This window comes from Arachis ipaensis, chromosome B05 (genome assembly GCF_000816755.2).
Source record: "Arachis ipaensis cultivar K30076 chromosome B05, Araip1.1, whole genome shotgun sequence".
NCBI lineage: Eukaryota > Viridiplantae > Streptophyta > Magnoliopsida > Fabales > Fabaceae > Arachis > Arachis ipaensis.
In genome coordinates this window covers 24,975,249-24,982,779 of record NC_029789.2, presented here as the reverse complement: position 1 = coordinate 24,982,779, position 7,531 = coordinate 24,975,249, and positions in this window count along the sequence as shown.

Here is a 7,531-nt window from a genome sequence, read left to right as displayed (position 1 = left end):
CTATGCAATTCGGCTGGGATTGACATGGAGGGAGATATCCTCATTAAAGAGGACAAGCCCATCACTAAGAAGAAGATGGAGCAAGCAAGAGAGCCCATTCATGGAGCTCAAGAGGCGCATGAATCTCATCACCATGAGATCCCGGAGATGCCTCAAATGTATTTTCCTCCACAAAACTATTGGGAGCAAATCAACACCTCCCTAGGAGAATTGAGTTCCAATATGGGACAACTAAGGGTGGAACATAAAGAGCACTCCATCATGCTTCATGAAATAAGAGAAGATCAAAAAGCAATGAGGGAGGAGCAACAAAGACAAGGAAGAGACATAGAAGAGCTCAAGGACATCATTGGTTCCTCAAGAAGGAAACGCCACCATCACTAAGGTGGACTCATTCCTTGTTCTTATTTCTTCTGTTTTTCGTTTTCTATGTTATGTGCTTATCTATGTTTGTGTCTTCATTACATGATCATTAGTAGTTAGTAACTTTGTCTTAAAGTTATGAATGTCCTATGAATCCATCACCTCTCTTAAATGAAAAATGTTTTAATTCAAAAGAACAAGAAGTACATGAGTTTCGAATTTATCCTTGAACTTAGCTTAATTATATTGATGTGGTGACAACGCTTCTTGTTTTCTGAATGAATGCTTAAACAGTGCATATGTCTTTTGAAGTTGTTGATCATGAATGTTAAATCTGTTGGCTCTTGAAAAAATGATGACTAGGAGACATGTTATTTGATAATCTGAAAAATCATAAAAATGATTCTTGAAGCAAGAAAAAGCAGGAGGGGATGTAGCCACTGACAACGGTGATGCCCTTGCATAAAGCCAGCCATGGAAAGGAGTAAGACTGATTGGATGAAGATAGCAGGAAAGCAGAGGTTCAGAGGAACGAATGCATCTCCGTACGCTTATCTGAAATTCTCACCAATGAATTACATAAGTATCTCTATCTTTACTTTTTATTAATTAATATTCGAAAACCACATAACTATTTTATATCCGCCTGACTGAGATTTGTAAGGTGACCATAGCTTGTTTCATACCAACAATCTCCGTGGGATTCGACCCTTACTCACGTAAGGTATTACTTGGACGACCCAGTGCACTTGCTGGTTAGTTACACGGAGTTGTGAACCATGGTCTTGGCATCATGTTTTTGGCGTCATTTCCAGGGAAAGAAAGAGCAATGAATTTTACATAATTAAAGTGTAATCACGATTCCACGTACCGGATCTGCTTCAACAAGAATATTCTTGTCCTTGCTCCTGCTCATATGAAAAAGAGGGACAGAAAAATAATAATAATAGGGATAATTTTTACCACAGTATAGAGGTCCCTGTGTGAGTAGAAGAAAAGAAGAAGAAAAAATTCGAACACAGATGGAAGAGGGGGTTCGAATTTGGGTGAGATGAAGTGTTAGTAGATGAATAAATTAGTAGAAGGAGATAAGAGAGAGAGAGAATTTTCGAAAATAATTTTTGAAAAAGAGTTAGTGATTTTCGAAAATAGTTTTTGAAAAAGGTTAGTAATTTTCGAGAATTAAAATAAAAAATTAAAATAATTAGTTAATTAAAAAGAAATTTTGAAAAAGAGGGAAGATATTTTCGAAAATTAGAGAGAGAGGGAGTTAGTTAGGTAGTTTTGAAAAAGATAAGAAACAAACAAAAAGTTAGTTAGTTAGTTGAAACAAATTTGAAAAGCAATTTTGAAAAGATAAGAAGATATTTTTGAAAAGATATGATTGAAATTAGTTTTGAAAAAGATTTGATTTTTAAAATCACAATTAATGGCTTGATTCACAAGAAATCATAAGATATGATTCTAGAACTCAAAGTTTGAATCTTTCTTAACAAGCAAGTAACAAACTTGGAATTTTTGAATCAAAACATTAATTGATGATGTTATTTTCGAAAATTAGGAGATAAAGATAAGAAAAAGATTTTTGAAAAATATTCTTAAAATTTTCGAAAATAACTAAGAAAAATGAAAAAGATTTGATTTTTGAAAAAGATTTTGAAAAAGATAAGATTTTTAAATTGAAAATTTGATTTGACTCATAAGAAACAACTAAATTTTAAAAAGTTTTGAAAAAGTCAACTCAAAATTTCGAATTTATGAGAAGAAAAAGGAGAAGATATTTTTTTTTGATTTTTTTGAATTTTTTTTATGATGAGAGAGAAAAACACTAAAAATGCTCAATGCATGGAAATTTTAGATCAAAACAATGAATGCATGCAAGAATGCTATGAATATCAAGATGAACACCAAGAACACTTTGAAGATCATGATGAACATCAAGAACATATTTTTAAAAAATTTTTAATGCAAAGAAAATATGCAAGACACCAAACTTAGAAATCTTTCATGTTTAGACTCTATGAATGCAAAAATGCACATGAAAAACAAGAAAAGACACAAAACATGAAAGCATCAAGATCAAACAAGAAGACTTACCAAGAACAACTTGAAGATCATGAAGAACACTATGAATGCATGAATTTTTCGAAAAATGCAAGATGAATATGCAATTGACACCAAACTTTCAACTTGACTCAAGACTCAAACAAGAAACACAAAATATTTTTTGGTTTTTTATGATTTTATAATTTTTTTTGTGTTTTCTTTTATTTTTTTTCGAAAATCATTTTGAAAAAGAAAAATAAGGATTCCAAAATTTTTAATATGAATTCCAGGAATCTTATGCTCTTTAGTCTAAAGCTCCAATCAAAGGGTCAGGCATGACTTAATAGCCAGCCAAGCTTTAGTATGTAACTCAGACATGACACGCCTGACATTCCCTATCCAAAAGAATTAGACATGGCTTTACAGCCAGCCAGGCTTCAACATGCTTCATGAAACACTAGAATTCATTCTTAAAAATTCTGAAGAAAAATATATTTTTGAAAACATTTATTTTAAATTTTTTTTCGAAAACAAAGGAGAAATTTTTTTTTTGAAAGATTTTTTTAAAAAGTTTTTGAAAATAAAACAAAAGAAAATTACCTAATCTGAGCAACAAGATGAACCGTCAGTTGTCCAAACTCGAACAATCCCCGGCAACGGCGCCAAAAACTTGGTGCACGAAATTGTGATCATCAATGGCGCCATCAACATGGTACGCTCAATTGTAATCTCAACTTTTTATCACAACTTCGCACAACTAACCAGCAAGTGCACTGGGTCATCCAAGTAATAAACCGTACGCGAGTAAGGGTCAATCCCACGGAGATTGTTGGTATGAAGCAAGCTATGGTCATCTTGTAAATCTCAGTAAGGCGGATATAGAATGGTTATGGAGTTTTCGAATATTAATAATAAAATAGGGATAGAAATACTTATGTAAATCCTTGGTGAGAATTTCAGATAAATGTATGGAGATGCTTTCGTCCCTCTAAACCTCTGCTTTCCTGCTGTCTTCTTCCAATCAGTCTTACTCCTTTCTATGGTTGGCTTTATGTAAGGACATCACCATTGTCAATGGCTACTTTTTATCCTCTCTGGAAAATGGTCCGATGCGCTGTCACTGCATGGCTAATCGTCTGGAGGCATCACCCTTGTCAATGGCTGCATCCCATCCTCTTGTGAAAATGGTCCAAATGCTCTGTCACAGCACGGCTAATCATCTGAGGTTCTCGATCATACTGGAATAGGATTCACCCTCCTTTTGCGTCTGTCGCTACGCCAAGCACTCGCGAGTTTGAAGTTCGTCACAGTCATTCAATTCCAGAGTCTTACTCGGAATACCACAGACAAGGTTTAGAATTTCTGGACTCTCATGAATGCCGCCATCAATCTAGCTTATACCACAAAGATTCTGATTAAGAGATCCAAGAGATACTCATTCAATCTAAGGTGGAACGGAAGTGGTTGTTAGGCACGTGTTCGTGGGGGAATGATGATGATTGTCACATTCATCACATTCAGGTTGAAGTGCGAATGAATATCTTAGAAGCGGAATAAGTTGAATTGAATAGAAAAACAGTAGTACTTTGCATTAATCTTTGAGGAACAGCAGAGCTCCACACCTTAATCTATGGAGTGCAGAAACTCTACCGTTGAAAATACATAAGTGATGAAGGTCCAGGCATGGCCGAATGGCCAGCCCCAAACGTGATCAATAGATCAAAATATAATCCAAAGATGATCCAAAGATGTCTAATACAATAGTAAAAAGTCCTATTTATAATAAACTAGCTACTAAGGTTTACAGAAGTAAGTAATTGATGCATAAATCCACTTCCGGGGCCCACTTGGTGTGTGCTTGGGCTGAGCTTGAATGTTACACGTGCAGAGGCTCTTTTTGGAGTTGAACGCCAGGTTGTAATGTATTTCTGGCATTCAACTCTGGTTTGTGACTTGTTTCTGGCGTTTAACTCCAGACAGCAGCGTAGAACTGGCGTTCAACGCCTTTTTACATCATTTAAACTCGTTCAAAGTATGGACTATTATACATTGATGGAAAGCCCTGGATGTCTACTTTCCAACGCAATTGGAAGCGCGCCATTTTGAGTTTTGTAGCTCCAGAAAATCCACTTTGAGTGCAGGGAGGTCAGAATCCAACAACATCAGCAGTCCTTCTTCAACATCTGAATCTGATTTTTGCTCAAGTCCCTCAATTTCAGCCAGAAAATACCTGAAATCACAGAAAAACACACAAACTCATAGTAAAGTCCAGAAATGTGAATTTAACATAAAAACTAATAAAAACATCCCTAAAAGTAACTAGATTCTACTAAAAACATACTAAAAACAATGCCAAAAAGTGTATAAATTATCCACTCATCACAACCTTGTTGGGAAGGTAGAATAGTTGAAAAACAAGTAAAATTTGAGAAACAGGGCGTGTGTGGCCGCACAGGAGTGTGTGCATGCACACGCCCAGGAGGTTTTAAAATGTGTGCGTACGCACAGGGGTGTGCGTACGCACAGGTGGCAAAACATATAGAATCTGTTCACTCGCACAACTTGTGCTAGCGCCCCTAACAGACTGGCCTTCCCAACGTGTGCGTCCGCACAGGTTGAAATTCTTCCTTAGATATGTGCGCGCACAAGCTGTGCTAGCGCTACAAACAGAACACATTTCCCTACCTGTTCGTGCGCACAGGTGTGTGCGTCTGCACAGGTCAAATTTTCGCAGGGTGTGCGTCCGCCCAAGGGTGTATGCTCGCACATATCAGAAATCATGAAATTCTGCAACTTAGTAGAATTTCAGATTTTTAACACCAACTTTGAATGATCATAACTTCCTCTACAAAATTTTAATTTTCACAAAATTTATATCAATTTAAAGGGATTTCAAGGATCTTTAATTCTAATTAAATTTCAATCAATTTCGAAAATCGAGGCAAAAGTTATGATCGAACAAAGTTCACCAAAATTCCCTTTTTACCCAATTTTCACATGTACCAAATTCACCAAATTCACAAGCCACATCCAACTAGATCAATATCAAACTTCCATTTCCAGCACAATCTACCCTTTTAAATCACATTGCACCATTCTCAATCATCAAACACAAAATATGTGACACTAAGCTCAATTGTTCCATGATAAATCCCTATTTTATGATTCATCTTGTGCTCAAATTGAATATTTTTTTATCAATTCTTCACCTACTTATTCATATGAATTGCATGGTTTTACTTTTCCTTCCTTATTATGTGATAAGTGTGAAAACATGTTTCCTATGCTTTAAAAGTATTAATTTTAATTAGCCTTTATTACCATTCGATGCCGTGATTTGTGTGTTAAGTATTTTCAGGCTTCATAGGGCAGGAATGGCTTAGAGGACAGAAAGGAAACATACAAAAATGGAAGGAAAGCAGAAAAAGGGAGTTTTGAAGAAAAAGGCAGTGACGCGTACGCATGGACGACGCGAACGCGTACCTAGCGCGAAATGGCATCGACGCGAACGCGTGACTGATGCGGACGCGTTCCTTGAGCAGAACGCAAATGATGCGTACATGTGACCGACGCGTACACGTCGCAAGGAAAAACTCCAGACCACGCAAACGCGTGACCCACGTGCCCACGTGACAGACGCTACGTACAGGAATCTGCAGAAAACGCCCCCAGCGATTTCTGGACCCTTTTTCGGCCCAATTCCAAATCCAGAAACACAGAATATAAGCCAGAGAATGGGGGAATCAAACAATAACTCGCTGAAGGCAACAATTCATACAACATTCATATACATAATTTTAGGTTTTAGATGTAGTTTTTAGAGAGAGAGAGGCTCTCTCCCCTCTCTTAGGTTTTAGGATTAGGATTTCAACTTCTTCTCAGATTCCAGGTTCAATGTTCCTTTAAATTAGGATTCTTATATTTTCATTTATTCCATAGTATTTTTTCATTTAAATTTTATTGTTTATTTAATTGCTTCCAATTTTATTTTAATTATCATCTCTACTCTTTTATATCTTTAATCCTTATTCAGAGTTACAATTGGAAAGCTTTTATGAAATTATTAATGCAAAGAGTATTTTTCTATTTACCTCATTATTTGTTTGATTATCTTCAAGTATTTATTTAGTCATTTATTATGTGAAATTGGCATCCGTGTCAATGGAGTAGATTTTCCACTTGACATGGGGGTTGATTAAGAGGAGACACTTGAGTTGGAATGCTCAAGTGCTTAGTTAAATTGAATATTGTTGGCTAATTCTATATCTACTAACACTAGACCTTCCCAAGGGAAAGGACTAGGATCTGCGGATAAGAATCAGTCCAATCACTTGACTTTCCTTTACTCAGTAAGGGTTAACTAAGTGAAAATAACAACCTCTTTACACTACACTTGAGAAGATTCCAACAAGGATAGAACTTCCAATTAATCACACCCCCGGTCAAGGCTTTTTAATTAATTATATAAATTCTCTTTTTAATTTCCACCGCTTTAAATTATAATTATTTATTTTTCTGTTCTCAAACTCAAAATCTTCTCAGAAAAACCCATAACCAATAATAAATACACCTCCCTGCAATTCCTTGAGAGACGACCCGAGGTTTGAATACTTCGGTTATAAATTTTATTGGGTTTTGATACTTGTGACAACCAAGTTTTTGTACGAAAGGATTCTCTGTTGGTTTAGAAACTATACTTGCAACGCGATTATATTTTTATAAAAATTCTTTACTGACAGAAATCCGGCTCGTCAAAATGGCGCCGTTGCCGGGGAATTACAACTGTGTGCCTTGTTATTGGTTATTGTAAATATTTTCTTTTACCTGTTTATTTGTTTTTATTTTCATTTTTAATTTTTATTAGTTATTATGAATTCTCACCCCCGTCGCTTTGAGTTTGGTTCTAATATTGTTGAAAGGAATGGAAGCTATAACAGGAACATGCATCAAGGTCAAAACAATCAGAGATGGATGGAGCCACGAGGATCTGATCAACCCTTTAGGCAACAACACCTTCCAACGTACCATGGACGACGACCATTCAACAATGCATGTCGAGACAATAGTTATGGTGGACCCTTTCGCGACAACCAACATCCACCAAATTACTATGGTCAAGAGC